Source organism: Oncorhynchus nerka, linkage group LG17 (assembly GCF_034236695.1).
Source record: "Oncorhynchus nerka isolate Pitt River linkage group LG17, Oner_Uvic_2.0, whole genome shotgun sequence".
In the NCBI taxonomy this organism is placed as follows: Eukaryota; Metazoa; Chordata; class Actinopteri; order Salmoniformes; family Salmonidae; genus Oncorhynchus; species Oncorhynchus nerka.
Window position 1 is genome coordinate 9,115,266 of NC_088412.1, and position 21,031 is coordinate 9,136,296.

The 21,031-nt window shown below is 43.5% G+C and overlaps 1 pseudogene; it reads left to right on the plus strand.

Moving 5' to 3' along the window:
* The window catches only part of LOC115126959 (plakophilin-3-like), a 68,224-nt pseudogene that overhangs the window by 13,252 nt on the left and 33,941 nt on the right, over positions 1-21,031 (plus strand).

The window sequence follows — 21,031 nt, forward strand, 5'->3', positions numbered from 1 at the left end:
CATGTGGAATTAATGCCTAAACTGTTCATTTTTAAATTTACCTTGTAACCATGTGGAATTAATGCCTAAACTGTTCATTTTTAAATTCACCTTGTAACCATGTGGAATTAATGCCTAAACTGTTCGTTTTTAAATTCACCTTGTAACCATGTGGAATTCATGCCTAAACTGTTCGTTTTTAAATTCACCTTGTAACCATGTGGAATTAATGCCTAAACTGTTCGTTTTTAAATGTACCTTGTAACCATGTGGAATTAATGCCTAAACTGTTCGTTTTTAAATTCACCTTGTAACCATGTGGAATTAATGCCTAAACTGTTCATTTTTAAATTTACCTTGTAACCATGTGGAATTAATGCCTAAACTGTTCGTTTTTAAATTCACCTTGTAACCATGGGGAATTAATGCCTAAACTGTTCGTTTTTAAATTCACCTTGTAACCATGTGGAATTAATGCCTAAACTGTTCGTTTTTAAATTCACCTTGTAACCATGTGGAATTAATGCCTAAACTGTTCGTTTTTAAATTCACCTTGTAACCATGTGGAATTAATGCCTAAACTGTTCATTTTTAAATTCACCTTGTAACCATGTGGAATTAATGCCTAAACTGTTGATTTTTAAATTCACCTTGTAACCATGTGGAATTAATGCCTAAACTGTTCGTTTTTAAATGTACCTTGTAACCATGTGGAATTAATGCCTAAACTGTTCGTTTTTAAATTCACCTTGTAACCATGTGGAATTAATGCCTAAACTGTTCGTTTTTAAATGTACCTTGTAACCATGGGGAATTAATGCCTAAACTGTTCGTTTTTAAATTCACCTTGTAACCATGTGGAATTAATGCCTAAACTGTTCGTTTTTAAATTCACCTTGTAACCATGTGGAATTAATGCCTAAACTGTTCGTTTTTAAATTCACCTTGTAACCATGTGGAATTAATGCCTAAACTGTTCATTTTTAAATTCACCTTGTAACCATGTGGAATTAATGCCTAAACTGTTGATTTTTAAATTCACCTTGTAACCATGTGGAATGAATGCCTAAACTGTTCGTTTTTAAATGTACCTTGTAACCATGTGGAATTAATGCCTAAACTGTTCGTTTTTAAATTCACCTTGTAACCATGTGGAATTAATGCCTAAACTGTTCGTTTTTAAATTCACCTTGTAACCATGTGGAATTAATGCCTAAACTGTTCGTTTTTAAATTCACCTTGTAACCATGTGGAATTAATGCCTAAACTGTTCGTTTTTAAATGTACCTTGTAACCATGTGGAATTAATGCCTAAACTGTTCATTTTTAAATGTACCTTGTAACCATGTGGAATTAATGCCTAAACTGTTCATTTTTAAATTCACCTTGTAACCATGTGGAATTAATGCCTAAACTGTTCATTTTTAAATTCACCTTGTAACCATGTGGAATTCATGCCTAAACTGTTCATTTTTAAATTCACCTTGTAACCATGTGGAATTAATGCCTAAACTGTTCATTTTTAAATGTACCTTGTAACCATGTGGAATTAATGCCTAAACTGTTCATTTTTAAATGCACCTTGTAACCATGTGGAATTAATGCCTAAACTGTTCGTTTTTAAATGTACCTTGTAACCATGTGGAATTAATGCCTAAACTGTTCATTTTTAAATGTACCTTGTAACCATGTGGAATTAATGCCTAAACTGTTCATTTTTAAATGTACCTTGTAACCATGTGGAATTAATGCCTAAACTGTTCATTTTTAAATTCACCTTGTAACCATGTGGAATTAATGCCTAAACTGTTCGTTTTTAAATGTACCTTGTAACCATGTGGAATTAATGCCTAAACTGTTCGTTTTTAAATTCACCTTGTAACCATGTGGAATTAATGCCTAAACTGTTAGTTTTTAAATGTACCTTGTAACCATGTGGAATTAATGCCTAAACTGTTCATTTTTAAATGTACCTTGTAACCATGTGGAATTAATGCCTAAAATGTTCCTTTTTAAATTCACCTTGTAACCATGTGGAATTAATGCCTAAACTGTTCGTTTTTTAAATGTACCTTGTAACCATGTGGAATTAATGCCTAAACTGTTGATTTTTAAATTCACCTTGTAACCATGTGGAATTAATGAGTCAAAAAAACATTGTCGTTCGTCCATACTATGTTGAATTTAGAATGGAACCTTTGGAACCCTTAATAATGCATTCTAAATGGAACTATGTTGAATTTAGAAGGGAACCTTTGGAACCCTTAATAATGCATTCTAAATGGAACTATGTTGAATTTAGAAGGGAACCTTTGGAACCCTTAATAATGCATTCTAAATGGAACTATGTTGAATTTAGAAGGGAACCTTTGGAACCCTTAATAATGCATTCTAAATGGAACTATGTTGAATTTAGAAGGGAACCTTTGGAACCCTTAATAATGCATTCTAAATGGAACTATGTTGAATTTAGAAGGGAACCTTTGAGATCTTGTTGTAGACGGACCAGGAAAAGGTGCCTGTTGAGTGACAGGTAGTGTTTGCATGTTGTCAGCAGGGTTAGGCCCAAGTCCTTGGGGTGCAGTCTCTTTAATCTTTCCCTCTCACTCTTTCCCTCTCGCTTTCTGGCCTCTCACTCTTTCCCTCTCGCTTTCTGGCCTCTCACTCTTTCCCTCTCGCTTTCTGGCCTCTCACTCTTTCCCTCTCGCTTTCTGACCTCATTCTCCACCAACCAGTTTGTTGCCTGTCCCTGAGGCTTTGACTTAGCCAAGTATGAAGCTCACACACCCCTCCCTCCAGCCTACCTGCCTGGGAACACACAAACGCGTGCACACACACACACACCCACAAGTACAGTCTTGTTGTCTTTAACTTTGTACTGTAAAATCAAATCATATCAGATTGAATTAGTCACATGTGCCAAATACAAGAGGTGTAGATCTTACAGTGAAATGCTTACTTACAAGCCCCTAACCAACAATGCAGTTTAAATACGAATAAGAATAAGAAATAAAAGGAACAAGTAATTAAAGAGCAGCAGTAAAATAACAATAGCGAGACTATATACAGGGGGTACCGCTACAGAGTCAATGTGCGGGGGCACCGGTTAGTCGAGGTAATTGAGGTAATATGTACATGTAGGTAGAGTTATTAAAGTGACTATGCATAGATGACAACAACAGAGAGTAGCAGCAGCGAAAAGAGGGGGGCAATGCAAATAGTCTGGGTAGCCATTTGATTAGATGTTCAGGAGTCTTATGGCTTGTGGGTAGAAGCTGTTTAGAAGCCTCTTGGATCTAGACTTGGTACTCTGGTACAGCTTGCCGTGCGGTAGCAGAGAGAACAGTCTATGACTAGGGTGGCTGGAGTCTTTGACAATTTTTAGGGCCTTCCTCTGACACCGCCTGGTATAGAGGTCCTGGATGGCAGGAAGCTTGGCCCCAGTGATGTACTGGGCCGTACGCACTACCCTCTGTAGTGCCTTGCGGTCGGAGGCCGAGCAGTTGCCGTACCAGGCAGTGATGCAACCAGTCTGCTCTTGATGGTGCAGCTGTAGAACCTTTAGAGGATCTGGGGGCCCATGCCAAATCTTTTCAGTCTCCTGAGGGGGAATAGGCTTTGTCGCACACTCTTCACGACTGTCTTGGTGTGCTTGGACCATGAGAGTTTGTTGGTGATGTGGACACAAAGGAAATTGAAGTTCTCAACCTGCTCCACTACAGCCCCGTCGATGAGAATGGGGGCGTGCTCGGTCCTCCTTTTCCTATAGTCCACAATCATCTCCTTTGTCTTACTCACGTTGAGGGAGAGGTTGTCCTGGCACCACACGGCCAGGTCTCTGACCTCCTCCCTATAGGCTGTCTCGTTGTTGTCGGTGATCAGGCCTACCACTGTTGTGTCATCGGCAAACTTAATGGTGTTGAAGTCGTGCCTGGCCTTGCAGTCATGAGTGAACATGGAGTACAGGAGGGGACTGAGCACGCACCCCTTAGGGGCCCCTGTGTTGAGGATCAACATGGCGGATGTGTTGTTACCTACCCTCACCACCTGGGGGGCGGCCCGTCAGGAAGTCCAGGATCCAGTTGCAGAGGGAGGTGTTTAGTCCCAGGGTCCTTAGCTTAGTTATGAGCTTTGAGGGCACTATGGTGTTGAACGCTGAGCTGTAGTCAATGAATAACATTCACACATAGGTGTTCCTTTTGTCCAGGTGGGAAAGGCAGTGTGGAGTGCAATAGAGACTGCATCATCTGTGGATCTGTTGGGGCTGTATGCAAATTTGAGTAGGTCTAAGGTTTCTGTGATAATGGTGTTGATATGAGCCATGACCAGCCTTTCAAAGCACTTCATAGCTACAGACGTGAGTGCTACGGGTCGGTAGTTATTTAGGCAGGTTACCTTAGTGTTCTTTGGGCACAGGGACTATGGTGGTCTGCTTAAAACACGTTGGTATTACAGACTCGGACAGGGAGAGGTTGAAAATGTCAGTGAAGACTAACAGTAACAGTTTACGTCCTTGTAATCCGTCTGGCCCTGCGGCCTTGTGTATGTTGATCTGTTTTAAGGTTTTACTCACATCGGCTGCGGAGAGTGTGATCACACAGTCGTAGAGAGAGAGACTTCCTATTAACTTCCTGTGTAGAGAGAGAGACTTCCTATTAACTTCCTGTGTAGAGAGAGAGAGACTTCCCATTAACTTCCTGTGTAGAGAGAGAGACTTCCTATTAACTTCCTGTGTAGAGAGAGAGAGAGACTTCCTATTAACTTCCAGTGTAGAGAGAGAGAGACTTCCCATTAACTTCCTGTGTAGAGAGAGAGAGACTTCCTATTAACTTCCTGTGTAGAGAGAGAGACTTCCTATTAACTTCCTGTGTAGAGAGAGAGACTTCCTATTAACTTCCAGTGTAGAGAGAGAGAGACTTCCCATTAACTTCCTGTGTAGAGAGAGAGAGACTTCCTATTAACGTCCTGTGTAGAGAGAGAGACTTCCTATTAACTTCCTGTGTAGAGAGAGAGAGACTTCCTATTAACTTCCTGTGTAGAGAGAGAGAGACTTCCTATTAACTTCCTCTGTAGAGAGAGAGAGACTTCCTATTAACTTCCAGTGTAGAGAGAGAGAGACTTCCTATTAACTTCCAGTGTAGAGAGAGAGAGACTTCCCATTAACTTCCTGTGTAGAGAGATATACTTCCTATTAACTTCCAGTGTAGAGAGAGAGACTTCCTATTAACTTCCTGTGTAGAGAGAGAGAGACTTCCTATTAACTTCCTGTGTAGAGAGAGAGAGAGAGAGAGAGAGACTTCCTATTAACTTCCAGTGTAGAAGAGAGAGACTTCCTATTAACTTCCTGTGTAGTGAGAGAGACTTCCTATTAACTTCCTGTGTAGAGAGTGAGAGAGAGACTTCCTATTAACTTCCTGTGTAGAGAGAGATACTTCCTATTAACTTCCTGTGTAGAGAGAGAGACTTCCTATTAATTTCCTGTGTAGAGAGTGAGAGAGAGACTTCCTATTAACTTCCTGTGTAGAGAGTGAGAGAGAGACTTCCTATTCATTCCTGTGTAGAGAGAGAGACTTCCTATTAACTTCCTGTGTAGAGAGAGAGAGAGACTTCCTATTAACTTCCTGTGTAGAGAGAGACTTCCTATTAACTTCCAGTGTAGAGAGAGAGAGAGACTTCCTATTAACTTCCTGTGTAGAGAGAGATACTTCCTATTAACTTCCTGTGTAGAGAGACTATCACTGTGGTACATACAGGACAGATTTCTACCTGCTTGAACGCCAATAACTCAGATACCCAGGTAATCGATAGAACATCACTCTGAGATGCACAAAATCAATATAACATCGAACAATGGGTGAATATTTACTTCAGTTAATACCTAAACTTTACCATCAACAACTGTGGACAGGGATGGTAGATTGGCGTACACGGTACGATCCGGGCCTGAGGCTAGCGGGTTCAATCCCAGTTTTAGGCACTAGTTTGGATTCAGAAGTCAATTTCACAATTTTCTGTGAGATCTTTTTGAATTTTTGTTCACAACAGGTAAATGAAGGTTCTGTTACGACCAGCCTATGGCCATGACTCCCCTTTAATCTAAGCAGTCATGTCACAGCATGTGAAAAATGTACATGAAATCACATAGTTCTTTCTGCAGAGCTCCCTCCCTGGTTCTCACAAACATATTCCATATTTCCTCAGGACAGGGTGTAATACCAGTCTATATATGAAGCGTTTATTTCCTAAACTCTATATCCACCATTTTCTTTCCTCAGGACAGGATGTAATACCAGTCTATATATGAATTTCTAAACTCTATATCCACCATTTTCTTTCCTCAGGACGTTTATTTCCTAAACTCTATATCCACCATTTTCTTTCCTCAGGACAGGATGTAATACCAGTCTATATATGAAGCGTTTATTTCCTAAACTCTATATCCACCATTTTCTTTCCTCAGGACAGGATGTAATACCAGTCTATATATGAAGCGTTTATTTCCTAAACTCTATATCCACCATTTTCTTTCCTCAGGACAGGATGTAATACCAGTCTATATATGAAGCGTTTATTTCCTAAACTCTATATCCACCATTTTCTTTCCTCAGGACAGGGTGTAATACCAGTCTATATATTTATTTCCTAAACTCTAAGGACGTTTATTTCGTTTATTTCTAAACTCTATATCCACCATTTTCTTTCCTCAGGACAGGGTGTAATACCAGTCTATATATGAAGCGTTTATTTCCTAAACTCTATATCCACCATTTTCTTTCCTCAGGACAGGGTGTAATACCAGTCTATATATGAAGCGTTTATTTCCTAAACTCTAAACTCTATATCCACCATTTTCTTTCCTCAGGACAGGATGTAATACCAGTCTATATATGAAGCGTTTATTTCCTAAACTCTATATCCACCATTTTCTTTCCTCAGGACAGGATGTAATACCAGTCTATATATGAAGCGTTTATTTCCTAAACTCTATATCCACCATTTTCTTTCCTCAGGACAGGGTGTAATACCAGTCTATATATGAAGCGTTTATTTCCTAAACTCTATATCCACCATTTTCTTTCCTCAGGACAGGGTGTAATACCAGTCTATATATGAATTTCTAAACTCTATATCCACCATTTTCTTTCCTCAGCGTTTATTTCCTAAACTCTATATCCACCATTTTCTTTCCTCAGGACAGGGTGTAATACCAGTCTATATATGAAGCGTTTATTTCCTAAACTCTATATCCACCATTTTCTTTCCTCAGGACAGGATGTAATACCAGTCTATATATGAAGCGTTTATTTCCTAAACTCTATATCCACCATTTTCTTTCCTCAGGACAGGGTGTAATACCAGTCTATATATGAAGCGTTTATTTCCTAAACTCTATATCCACCATTTTCTTTTCAAATTTGTCTTTTTTTCTGTTCGAAACGATTGCTTATTTTTATTTATTTATTTTTATTTAACCTTTATTAAACTAGGCAAGACAGTAATGGGGGCATTCATGTGTGTGTAAAATTTGACTGTTCTCAGATTTTTTTAATTCATAGATTTTATGTGTATGAAAATGTTTTTTTGTTGTTGCAAAAATGCTATATATCGTTTAGCTGGAATGGAATGTTTGTATCCTGTATATTAGACTGAGATATGTGGTTGTCTCACCTAGATATCTTAAGATCAATGCACTAACTGTAAGGCACTCTGGGTAAGAGCATCTGCTAAATTAGAAATGTCAAATGTAAATGTTTTACATACAGATCTCATATTAATGTATTGAATTATTATTCTTAGATGTTTTTATAATCATTTTGATGTCACAAATGTATCATTTGTATAGTTCTTCTTATTTTTTACATTTGACTGTAAAACCTAGCAGTACTACTTATTTATCTGACAGTGAGGCGGAGATACAACAACAACAATATGTATGTTATAGAACAATAACAATATGTATGTTATAGAACAACAACAATATTCTGTATTTATTGAACATTTCTATTGAGCGGTGTAGTTTTACATACTGAGACAGAAACCTTCATTTGGCCTTGTTAACTAGTTTCAGTGAAGCCAGATAACCGTGTCAACCACCTGTGGTGTGTGTGTGTGTGTGTGTGTGTGTGTGTGTGTGTGTGTGTGTGTGTGTGTGTGTGTGTGTGTGTGTGTGTGTGTGTGTGTGTGTGTGTGTGTGTGTGTGTGTGTGTCCAGCCTTGTACAGCAAGTAAAGCCAGATAACAGTGTCAGTGAACTGCAGAGGTTAGTCAGTCTGTTCTGCAACTCCTTCTGACTTAGCCTGTCACTAAGACATGACTCTGTAATTACACACACACACACATACACACACACACACACACACACACACACACACACACACACACACACACACACACCACCCTAAGATCCCTGCTCTTTATGCCTCTCAGTGCTTTACTTATATAGAAACATTTAATTAGTCACTGTTTCTCTTCCCCGAGGACGCTGGGTTGGGTCCAAATAGGATTTATTTTGTTTGAAATATTTGGGTGCTTTATTTGATGCCGTCTGGAGTAACACAACAAGTTGAGTATCCCCGTTGCAGATCCTGCCCCTCCGGCGCTAACAATCTTGCTCAATCACACGCTCAAGGTGTTTGAAAGAAAACAAATACTAATTGCTCCCAGGTCAGGTTGGTGCCTGTAAACTACTGTATACAATTGTTGTCCTTCTGCTCTCTGTGCAATCTCTGCTCTGTATTATATCTGCTCTGTTCAATCTCTGCTCTGTTCAATCTCTGCTCTGTTCAATCTCTACTCTGTTCGATCTCTACTCTGTACGATCTTTACTCTGTTCAATCTCTACTCTGTACGATCTCTGCTCTGTTCAATCTCTACTCTGTTCAATCTCTACTCTGTTCAATCTCTACTCTGTACGATCTCTACTCTGTACAATCTCTACGATCTCTACTCTGTACGATCTCTACTCTGTACGATCTCTACTCTGTACAATCTCTACTCTGTACGATCTCTACTCTGTACAATCTCTACTCTGTACAATCTCTACTCTGTACGATCTCTACTCTGTACAATCTCTACTCTGTACGATCTCTACTCTGTACAATCTCTACGATCTCTGCTCTGTTCAATCTCTACTCTGTTCAATCTCTACTCTGTTCAATCTCTACTCTGTACGATCTCTACTCTATCCTATCTCTACTCTGTACGATCTCTACTCTATCCTATCTCTACTCTGTACGATCTCTACTCTGTACGATCTCTACTCTATCCTATCTCTACTCTGTACGATCTCTACTCTGTACGATCTCTACTCTATCCTATCTCTACTCTGTACGATCTCTACTCTGTACGATCTCTTCTCTGTACAATCTTTCCTCTGTACGATCTCTACTCTGTACAATCTCTACTCTGTTCAATCTCTACTCTGTACGATCTCTACTCTATTCAATCTCTACGATCTCTACTCTGTACAATCTCTACTCTGTTCAATCTATACTCTGTACGATCTCTACTCTGTACGATCTCTACTCTGTACGATCTCTACTCTATCCTATCTCTACTCTGTACGATCTCTACTCTGTACGATCTCTACTCTATCCTATCTCTACTCTGTACGATCTCTACTCTGTACGATCTCTACTCTATCCTATCTCTACTCTGTACGATCTCTACTCTATCCTATCTCTACTCTGTACGATCTCTACTCTGTACGATCTCTTCTCTGTACAATCTCTACTCTGTACGATCTCTACTCTGTACGATCTCTACTCTGTACAATCTCTACTCTGTTCAATCTCTACTCTGTACGATCTCTACTCTATTCAATCTCTACGATCTCTACTCTGTACAATCTCTACTCTGTTCAATCTCTACTCTGTACGATCTCTACTCTGTACGATCTCTACTCTGTACGATCTCTACTCTGTACGATCTCTACTCTGTACAATCTCTACTCTGTACGATCTCTACTCTGTACGATCTCTACTCTATCCTATCTCTACTCTGTACGATCTCTACTCTGTACGATCTCTTCTCTGTACAATCTCTACTCTGTTCAATCTCTACTCTGTACAATCTCTACTCTGTACAATCTCTACTCTGTACGATCTCTTCTCTGTACGATCTCTACTCTATCCTATCTCTACTCTGTACAATCTCTACTCTGTACGATCTCTACTCTGTACGATCTCTACTCTGTACGATCTCTACTCTATCCTATCTCTACTCTGTACAATCTCTACTCTGTTCGATCTCTACAATCTCTACTCTGTACGATCTCTACTCTGTACGATCTCTACTCTGTTCAATCTCTACTCTGTACAATCTCTACTCTGTACGATCTCTACTCTGTTCAATCTCTACTCTGTTCGATCTCTACTCTGTTCGATCTCTACTCTGTTCAATCTCTACTCTGTTCGATCTCTACTCTGTACGATCTCTACTCTGTACAATCTCTACTCTGTACGATCTCTGCTCTCTGTTGTGTCATGTCCCATATCAGTAAACTAGTTATACCAATGTCATGTCCCATATCATTAAACTAGTTATACCAGTGTCATGTCCCATATCAGTAAACTAGTTATACCAATGTCATGTCCCATATCATTAAACTAGTTATACCAATGTCATGTCCCATATCATTAAACTAGTTATACCAGTGTCATGTCCCATATCAGTAAACTAGTTATACCAATGTCGTATCGATGTTTAATTTAGGAGTGGTGGTGGTGGTGGTGAAAAACACAAGGCCTCATAGTTTTTGTTGTGCTGATTCAGGTCCTTCCTTTAGTGTTGTCTTTAAATTGGATCATTTTTTGTTGTGCTGATTCAGGTCCTTCCTTTAGTGTTGATTCATGACATTTTCTGATTTCCCCTCTCTCTTTTTGTTTGGTAGAACACAGCGGTTCTTCAACAATGAAGTACCAGACCTTCAACCCAGGGTTCAGCTCTAAGTCCTACGTCTACACAGCCTCCAGACCTGTCATGGTGAGTGGTAGTCCTACATCCACACAGCCTCCAGACCTGTCATGGCGAGTGGTAGTCCTGCCTCCAGACCTGTCATGGTGAGTGGTAGTCCTACATCCACACAGCCTCCAGACCTGTCATGGTGAGTGGTAGTCCTACATCCACACAGCCTCCACACCTGTCATGGTGAGTGGTAGTCCTACATCCACACAGCCTCCAGACCTGTCATGGTGAGTGGTAGTCCTACATCCACACAGCCTCCAGACCTGTCATGGTGAGTGGTAGTCCTACATCCACACAGCCTCCAGACCTGTCATGGTGAGTGGTAGTCCTACATCCACACAGCCTCCAGACCTGTCATGGTGAGTGGTAGTCCTGCCTCCAGACCTGTCATGGTGAGTGGTAGTCCTGCCTCCAGACCTGTCATGGTGAGTTCTACTCAGTTTTAGGGACCAGGTATTATAAATATATTATAAATGTGTTATAAACAATATCGGCCAACATGCAGTATTTTCTTAGGAAAATTTTGCCTCCATTACACATCCGATGGTTTCTGAGTTCCACTTGATATGTTCAGCAGATGGTCAAAAGAGCCCTGCAGACGTGTTGTTGCCAGTAAAGAGATATTATAGACGGTGTCTGTCTACGTGAAAATATGCAGCTTAAACGCTGTGTCCGCTCTCTGCAGCTTCCTGTAAATACAGTCAGCTATCAACACAGTGGGATGGTTTCACAGTGCAGTGTTACCAGAGCCATCGAGCTAGGTCTTCTCTGGGCTCTGTAAGTGTGGTATTTCACAGCAGCCTTCCACCCTAAAGTCCACCCGTCAGAATGTTCCCACCTCACGTTAGCATAGCAGATATCATTAGACTATGACACCATTACACAATGACATTGCTGAATGAACTTGCCATTGATGAAATTAATTAAATTAATGAATGTAACATTTTACAAGATGTATATTGTTTTTTTGTATTCAGCAAATATACATAACACACCATTGGAGGCTGCTGAGGGGAGGACGGCTCATAATATTGTCTGGAACGGAACACATGGAATGGCATCAAACACCTGGAAACAATGGAAACCATGGAAACCATGTGTTTGATGTATTTAGAACCCATTCCACTGATTCCACTCCAGCCATTACCACGAGCCCGTCCTCCCTAATTAAGGTGCCACTACCCTCCTGTGGTACATACAGTAGAATATATACAGTAAGTAAATGATTCACATGTACACGGTAATGGTAACGACAGAAAGAACTCCATTATAGTGGCCTTGTTGACTGCATAAAAAAAGTATAATTCTAAACTCAACAATTTCCCCGTGACTTTTACAATTAGCTTTGCACAATGAAGGTACACAGAATTTTTACTTGTGTCAACACTAGTCCATAGACATGAACCACTCCCTTTTTATGACAGTGACTCACAGCATTTAAACGATCTACTAAAGGTAGATCTGGAAAGGTCAGAGTTTGTTGTCCCCGCTAATAGAGGCGGAGTCATAGAGGCGGAGTCATAGAGGCGGGGTCATAGTGATTAGCATTAGCAGTAGACGTATAACGATAGAACCACAATAATTTGTCATTCTCAACATAAAGGATAGAAATATGCCTCTGGCCTTCGAAAAACCAAATATGTTTTTTTTCTGATAACAGTCAGATAACATGCTGTATGTGGTTTCAGACTCGAATCCATCGAGTCTGAGTTAGGGAGGGTTTCCTCCCAAGGTCGAGAGAGAAGGCCCTGTTGTTCACTCCAACCGCTAACAAGATAATGTCAACAACACTGATGTAATGGTGAAGTTTGCCGTCTGGAAGCTTAGCCAAATATGGTCGACCAGTTTACTCAGATATGTCCTAGAGTTTTCTCCCGGGCTCCTGGCATGTCTCCACCTGTCTTTGTCAGGTAAACATGTCATCCTGATCGCTCGTCATTATTGATCACCTCCCCAGGCCTTCATTATTGATCACCTCCCCAGGCCTTCATTATTGATCACCTCCCCAGGTCATTATTGATCACCTCCCCAGGTCATTATTGATCACCTCCCCAGGTCATTATTGATCACCTCCCCAGGCCTCATTATTGATCACCTCCCCAGGCCTTCATTATTGATCACCTCCCCAGGTCATTATTGATCACCTCCCCAGGTCATTATTGATCACCTCCCCAGGCCTTCATTATTGATCACCTCCCCAGGTCATTATTGATCACCTCCCCAGGCCTTCATTATTGATCACCTCCCCAGGTCATTATTGATCACCTCCCCAGGCCTTCATTATTGATCACCTCCCCAGGCCTTCATTATTGATCACCTCCCCAGGTCTTCATTATTGATCACCTCCCCAGGTCTTCATTATTGATCACCTCCCCAGGCCTTAATTATTGATCACCTCCCCAGGCCTTCATTATTGATCACCTCCCCAGGCCTTCATTATTGATCACCTCCCCAGGTCTTCATTATTGATCACCTCCCCAGGCCTTCATTATTGATCACCTCCCCAGGCCTTCATTATTGATCACCTCCCCAGGCCTTCATTATTGATCACCTCCCCAGGTCATTATTGATCACCTCCCCAGGCCTTCATTATTGATCACCTCCCCAGGTCATTATTGATCACCTCCCCAGGTCTTCATTATTGATCACCTCCCCAGGCCTTCATTATTGATCACCTCCCCAGGCCTTCATTCATCCCCAGGTCTGATCACCTCCCCAGGTCTTCATTATTGATCACCTCCCCTCCCCCCCAGGTCTTCATTATTGATCACCTCCCCAGGCCTTCATTATTGATCACCTCCCCAGGCCTTCATTATTGATCACCCCCCAGGCCATTCATTATTGATCACCGGCCTTCATCAGGTCTTCACCTCCCCAGGCCTTCATTATTGATCAGGCCTCCCCTCCCCAGGCCTTCATTATTGTTCACCCCCCAGGCCATTCATTATTGATCACCTCCCCAGGTCTTCATTATTGATCACCTCCCCAGGCCTTCATTATTGATCACCTCCCCAGGCCTTCATTATTGATCACCTCCCCAGGCCTTCATTATTGATCACCTCCCCAGGCCTTCATTATTGATCCCTCCCCAGGCCTTCATTATTGATCACCCCCCCAGGCCATTATTATTGATCACCGATCAGGTCTTCATTATTGATCACCGATCAGGTCTTCATTATTGATCACCGATCAGGTCTTCATTATTGATCACCGATCAGGTCTTCATTATTGATCACCTCCCCAGGCCATTATTGATCACCCCCCAGGCCTTCATTATTGCGTAGTAATAATGATTCACCATGCCTTTAATCCTGCCGTAGTGCCCTTGAGCAAGGGGGGGGGGGGTTTACAGTCTGTGTCTTGGGGGCTGGTTAGAAGCAATAAAGACTCATTTCCATGGACTTTAATGCAAATGTACAATACAATATTTTTTCAACTTCTCCTCTTCTTCCTCCTCTGTCCCAGGCACCCAGGATGTCTCACTACACTGGTGGTTTCTCCTCCCGCTCGGCGATGGACCTGAGTGGTGGTCAGAGGCTCAGCATGGGGGTGGAGGAGGAGGAGGAGGAGGGTACCAGTACCACGATAACATGAGCCTGAGCGGGGGCTACCAGGGGGGAGGGGGCTACCAGGTACCAAGATAATGAGTTACTGTATTCTTCGACTACCATACAGATCCTTTGGGAGGGGGGGGGGGTATATGTTAATCATGTATGTGTACCAGTGTGCTGATTAACTCTGTTCTACCAGGCTGGGGGAGGGGCCATGAGGCAACAGATGTCCACCGTGAACCGGGCGATGAGCCGTGCTCCCGGCCCAGATCTAGAGACCATGTCCCTGCGTTCCGTTAGGCTCCAGAACATGCCCGCTCAGGTATCTGACTTTAGATACACTGCATTATGTGTTCTGTGTGTATTGTGTCAATGTCAACGTAAGGTTTTTCTTTCAAGTGTTGTATATCTGTATTGATGTGGTGTTGATGTTGATGTTCTGTCTGTATTAATGTTGATGTTCTGTCTGTCTGTATTGACGTTGTCTGTCTGTATTGATGTGGTATTGCTGTTGATGTCCTCTGTCTGTATTGATGGCGATGTTCTGTCTGTATTGATGGTGATGTTCTGTCTGTATTGATGTTGTCTGTCTGTATTGATGTGGTATTGATGTTGATGTCCTCTGTCTGTATCGATGTTGATGTTCTGTCTGTATTGACGTTGTCTGTCTGTATTGATGTGGTATTGATGTTGATGTCCTCTGTCTGTATTGATGGTGATGTTCTGTCTGTATTGATGGTGATGTTGTCTGTCTGTCTCTATCGATGTTTATGTTGTCTGTCTGTCTGTATCGATGTTGATGTTCTGTCTGTATCGATGTTGATGTTCTGTCTGTCTGTGTTGATGTTCTGTCTGTATTGATGTGGTATCGATGTTGATGTTCTGTCTGTCTGTATTGATGTTCTGTCTGTATTGATGAGGTAGTTTGTTCTGTCTGTCTGTATTGATGTTCTGTCTGTATTGATGAGGTAGTTTTCTGATTCTGACTCGTTCTGAATCTTGTTTCAGCCGTCCCCAGTGGCAGCCTGGGTAGATGCGGATGGCAGCGATGGGGTCAGCCTCGTCTCGGACCACGATGCCACATTCAACCGCCAGCAGTCTGTCTACAGCACCGTCAATGGAGGAGCCTACAGCTCTGGGACCCAGATGAGACAGGCAGGAGGAGGAGGGTCCATGGCCTACCAAGCCCCCATGAGGATGGTTGGTGAAGCCCTACCGAAATTTTCACACGAGATTAACACATTGCAATTCTTATATGTTCCATGGCATGTGAAAAGTTATGTATTTCAAATACATTTAGGAACTAATAATAATGCCATAAATAAGTCCAAACTAGCTTTTCAGGTGTTTGTAAAAAAGCAAATATGTTAATTTAATTTGCGTTACAATATAATTATTATAATATTTACAGCAGGTTTATTTTTATGAACATTTACATTTCCGCTAGGGGGGAGAGGAGATGATGTCGGTCCAGCAGCAGCATTCCTTTAAAGGGCCAGCGTTTCGCACCATCAGCAGGATCAACAACAGGAACAACAGGATGTCCATGGGCTCCATGTCCGGGGCTTCTACCCTCCCCCCTGGGGGAAGTAGCTACGGCGGTGGAGGGGGAAGCTTCGTCATGTCCGGGGCTTCCACCCTCCCCCTTGGGGGGAGCAGCTACGGCAGTGGATTCATGATGGGCCAGGTGAGGATTGCGATGTGATAGGTTTATAGCCTATTCGCATGGACATTTTGTTATGTGTGATCAGAAAGCAAAACGGAATACACAAAACGAATACAACAACTCTGAGAAGTGAGTGGACACACATTCATTTTTTAAATGTATTAACCAGGCAAGTCAGTTAAGAACAAGTTCTTATTTTACAATGACGGCCAACACCGGCCAAATCTTAACCCGACGACGCTGGGCCAATTGTGCCCTATGTGACTCCCAATCACGGCCGGTTGTCATACAGCCTGGAATCGAACCAGGGTCTGTAGTGACGCCCGAACCACTGAGATGCAGTGCCTTAGACCGCTGCGCCACTCGGGAGGGTTCACATATTCACATAGCCCCATGATGCACCAGGGCTAATCTGAGCGGATTCTCAGCATCTAGTCCTATATTGCTATTTTACCTGCCTTGATTCTAAATGTATATTCTTGTTGTTTTTATGTCATTGGTAGTTTTAATTTTTTCTTATATTATATATATTTTTTATAAGTAGAGCTTTGGTATAATGAAAAGCGCTATACAATTGAAAATGTATTATTGTAATTGAATATAATGTCATTGTTATTAGATGTCGTCTGGGTCTCAGGGAATCTGATGATGCAGCAACAGAGGCAGACCACTCTGCCCAGGACCATGTCTATCAAGAGCATGCACAGTGTTGGGAGGGGCATGGACATCTACGACGGACAGATGGACATGACAGGCAGCATGGGCAACCTCAGCAGGTAAGGAGTGGTTAAATATCCCTTTTCCCGGGATAAATAGCTGTGAGAAAACCGGTAAATTATAATAATTAATGATTTGTATGAACATCATGGCGTGAAATGGAACTGTTAAATGATATGAGATGTCTACATCTGGGACAGGCGTCCCATCTCAGGGGTGGGGACAGACGGCCCATCTCAGGGTGGGGACAGACAGCCCATCTCAGGGTGGGGACAGACAGCCCTTCTCAGGGTGGGGACAGACAGCCCTTCTCAGGGTGGGGACAGACAGCCCTTCTCAGGGTGGGAGGACAGACAGCCCTTCTCAGGGTGAGGACAGACGGCCCATCTCAGGTGTGGGGACAGGCGGCCCATCTCGGGGTGGGGACAGGCGGCCCATCTCAGGAAGGGGACTGGCGGCCCATCTCGGGGAGGGGACAGACGGCCCATCTCAGGGTGGGGACAGGCGGCCCATCTCGGGGAGGGGACAGGCGGCCCATCTCAGGGAGGGGACAGGCGTCCCATCTCAGGGGTGGGGACAGGTGGCCCATCTCGGGGAGGGGACAGGCGGCCCATCTCAGGGAGGGGACAGGCGGCCCATCTCAGGGGTGGGGACAGGCGGCCCATCTCAGGGATGGGGACAGACAGCCCTTCTCAGGGTGGGGACAGACAGCCCTTCTCAGGGTGGGAGGACAGACAGCCCTTCTCAGGGTGGGGACAGACGGCCCATCTCAGGTGTGGGGACAGGCGGCCCATCTCGGGGTGGGGACAGGCGGCCCATCTCAGGATGGGGACAGGCGGCCCATCTCGGGGAGGGGACAGACGGCCCATCTCAGGGTGGGGACAGGCGGCCCATCTCGGGGAGGGGACAGGCGGCCCATCTCAGGGAGGGGACAGGCGGCCCATCTCAGGGATGGGGACAGACAGCCCTTCTCAGGGTGGGAGGACAGACAGCCCTTCTCAGGGTGGGGACAGACAGCCCATCTCAGGGTGGGAGGACAGACAGCCCTTCTCAGGGTGGGAGGACAGACAGCCCTTCTCAGGGTGGGAGGACAGACAGCCCTTCTCGGGGTGGGGACAGACAGCCCTTCTCAGGGTGGGAGGACAGACAGCCCTTCTCAGGGTGGGGACAGACAGCCCTTCTCAGGGTGGGAGGACAGACAGCCCATCTCAGGGTGGGGACAGACAGCCCATCTCAGGGTGGGGACAGACGGCCCATCTCGGGGTGGGGACAGACAGCCCATCTCGGGGTGGGGACAGGCAGCCCATCTCGGGGTGGGGACAGACAGCCCATCTCGGGGTGGGGACAGACAGCCCATCTCGGGGTGGGGACAGACAGCCCATCTCGGGGTGGGGACAGACAGCCCATCTCAGGGTGGGGACAGGCGGCCCATCTCAGGGTGGGGACCCCCATCTCGGGGTGGAGGACAGTACACAATGTATGTAGACCTATCATCTCATCATGGTAACTTTTTTTCTTGTGACAGGTAGGCCTGAATTTTCTATAATAGCAATAAGGCACCTCGGGGGTTTGTGGTATATGGCCAATATACCACGGCTAAGAGCGCGATGCGTCGTGCTTAAAAACAGCTCTTAGCCGTGGTATGTTAGCCAATATACCACACCCCCGAGGTGCCTTATTGCTTAAATATAATACTGTACCAATATATGCCACTTAGCAGACACTATTATGCAAACACAGAGATCTACAGTGCAGTGAGTGCATACAACATCTACATACAACCTCAGCACTCAAATACAGGGCGGCAGGGTAGTGGTTAGAGTGTAGAGGTGGCAGGTAGCCTAGTGGTTAGAGTGTAGAGGTGGCAGGTAGCCTAGTGGTTAGAGTGTTGGACTAGTAACCGGAAGGTTGCAAGTTCAAACCCCCGAGCTGACAAGGCACAAATCTGTCATTCTGCCCCTGAACAGGCAGTTAACCCACTGTTCCTAGACCAGTTAACCCACTGTTCCTAGGCCGTCATTGAAAATAAGAATTTGTTCTTAACTGACTTGCCTAGTTAAATAAAGGTTAAAAATAAAAGATACTCTAGTCAGGGTATTAAAGTGTAGATATAATAAAGGGGCAGTGAGTTTGTCCCCCTGCGTGAATAGGGCCATGTTCTTACCATCAGAGCCATACAGGACAATCTGTTGTGACACGGTGCGTGTAGCAGTGCATGGAAACACATAACCTCTAAGCGCATGTTTTGTAAACACTACCTACCGTGATCGTGATTGTTATTTTAGGATTATGCCTGAATAGGAAAGTCGTTAGTTTCTCAAGTTAACTCCCAATCTCACCCACACGGGCTAAACTCCCCAACTAACTCACCACTAATACACAGTGATATCTGATACTTCTTAAATGTAGCGGTTAGGTCAGCGAGGTTTAAAGTCTCAGATGATACAGTGTGGTCAACACTTCCTCTCCAATCCCGGGTGTAATAATACTGAACAAGTTGAAATATAGTGTGAACATTCTTACCACACATTCCTTTAAGAAACTGGTCAATCAAAATACACAAGCCTCAGGGAAAGCAGATTTCTTTTGAATGTGTGTGTTAAAATGTGTGCGTTAAAATGTGTGTGTTAAAATGTGTGTGTTAGAATGTGTGAAGTAAAATGTGTACATTAAAATGTGTGCTTTAGAATGTGTGTGTTAAAATGTGTGCGTTAGAATGTGTGCTTTAGAATGTGTGTGTTAGAATATGTGAAGTAAAATGTGTACATTAAAATGTGTGCGTTAGAATGTGTGCGTTAGAATGTTTGCGTTAGTGTGTGCGATAGAATGTGTGCGTTAGAATGTGTGCTATAGAATGTGTGCGTTAGAATGTGTGCGTTAGAATGTGTGCATTAGAATGTGTGCGTTAGAATGTGTGCGTTAGAATGTGTGCGTTAGAATATGTGCGTTAGAATATGTGACATTTGGGTTGGTATTTGTCTTGAAGCAGGGTTGAACATTATATTGACTATAGAAAACCACAGAGTGAACCTGCTCCATCCATCCAAAAGACCAGGTAGAGACTGTCGTAAAGATAGAGACACTATAGTTACATATTGGACTACTACTGTGTTTCTTGTGGACATTTCGTTACAGCAGTATGTAAAACATGCTCCGGTACTTTGAAAGTATTTTTTAAACCTCCCGGTTTGGACTGGTTGTGTCATACAAGCCTAATCTATGAGCATAATTACTGTCTTACCTCAATTAGCCACGGAATCCCTAAGAGTCTGTTTTCTTGAAGTTGTGCCACGCCATTTCCCTACATTTACCTCCACGTGGCTCAGTCCCCTAGCAATTTGAGTTCTAGCCAATGAGCTTCTGCCCCTAGCATTTGAGGGACAGCTAGCAAGAGGCCTGCCCAGCGTTATCCAATGAGATTGCAGGGCGGGCCCAAACAGCTCAGTGGACACAGCAGAGAGAGAGAACAATGACATGGTGCACATAGGGGACAGTGAAGCATCACTTTAAGTCCAAAGAGGTTATCTTTTCACAGTGGCGTTTACCGCAGTATCGCTGTTTTAGAGCTAATAATTCTATATATACATAATTCTCTCAGTTTACAAGGTTTCGTTCTACCCCTCCAGATGACACTTTACGGGACACTCGCTGTCTGTGTCGACAAATGGTGCACATGTGTAGTGTTGCCCTGGATTATGCTAACGTTGACGTCGGGGTACAGGCTACCATTCGTTGTGTTTCTGTCAGTGTGGTTCCTATGTCAGGGGTCCAGGACGGATGGTACAGCTGGTATTTCCTGGTTCCCAGAAGTCCTGGGAATTTGCATCCATTTTAGACCTGCGTGCACTAAGCAAACACTTCAAGGTCTACAAATTCAGAATTTGCTCACTATTGGTTCACCTCCATCGACCTGAAGGACACATACTTTCACGTGGCCATGTATCTCCTGAGGTTCCATTTTGAGACTGTAGCCGATGAGTTTCTGGTCCTCCCTTTTTGGGCTTTCCCTGTCGCCTCGCACTTTCACCAAAGTCGTGGAGCCTATGTAGTTTCAACCTGATAGTGGAGTCCAGGGAGCAGGTGGTACCTGGAGCATTTTCTCCTGTTGTTGGCAGGCCAGCATGTGCTGGTGAGCACTGACAGCGGGACAGTGG